We start from the raw sequence: 746 nt of genomic DNA, 5'->3' as shown, positions 1-746 counted from the left end.
TATCTCCTAGAGTTGACACGAAATATAAAACCAGATCGAAAGTGCCTATTAAGTACAGAACAGGAGGAGTCAAAAGACAAAAAAGATTCATACCTAGACACATTCAGAAATTTCAGAATGCTGTGGATACAGAGAACATGCTAAAAGCTTGGCAAAGGGGACTTGGGGGAACAGATTATTACAAACAAATAACAATTTCAGAGATTCTGTTGCCACGTGGGATGCAAGAAAGCAATGGGGTAGAGCAGAGCATCCACAAGAGATGCCTGAAGTTCTGGCTGGAGAAGCAACCAGTGGTGTGATGGAGAAGGCCAGGGACCACTTACAGCTGAGATGGATTACAGAACAGCACATAAGAGAGGTGGAAGTCCCAGTCAAACACAGAAAGACAGCCTCACTGGGCAACCAAGAGCGTCAGCTGTACCCGAGGCAATCCAGCAGCTGCAAATACTTCTGGTGGATTTCCAGGTGGAACTGAGATAGGCATTCTTAGCTGAGACACCAGGAGGGGTTTAAAGCAGTATTTGAATATCGAGACAGCTGATTCCAAGTAAAAATCAGACAATGTAATAAAGATATTACCCATAAAAAAATTAGAAAAGCAAAGAAGCAAACAATGGAGTAAAGGTTTTAAATGACTAAGGAAGAAATATTTGAATGTAGAATTCTATACACAGCCACACTATCAGCCAAGTGTGAAAGTGAAATGAAGACATTTCAGACGTGCGAAGGCTCAACGTTTATTC

The 746-nt window shown here is 41.7% G+C and overlaps 1 pseudogene; it reads left to right on the top strand.

Annotated features, from left to right (window-relative positions):
- The first annotated feature begins 301 nt into the window (after positions 1-301).
- LOC100629464 (SNRPN upstream reading frame protein-like) lies at positions 302-516 on the top strand (annotated as a pseudogene).
- The last annotated feature ends 230 nt before the right edge of the window (positions 517-746 follow it).

This window comes from Equus caballus, chromosome 24 (assembly GCF_041296265.1).
Source record: "Equus caballus isolate H_3958 breed thoroughbred chromosome 24, TB-T2T, whole genome shotgun sequence".
NCBI classification, from domain to species: domain Eukaryota; kingdom Metazoa; phylum Chordata; class Mammalia; order Perissodactyla; family Equidae; genus Equus; species Equus caballus.
Note: the sequence above shows the minus strand (reverse complement) of the source record. Positions and strands in the feature narration are given on the sequence as shown.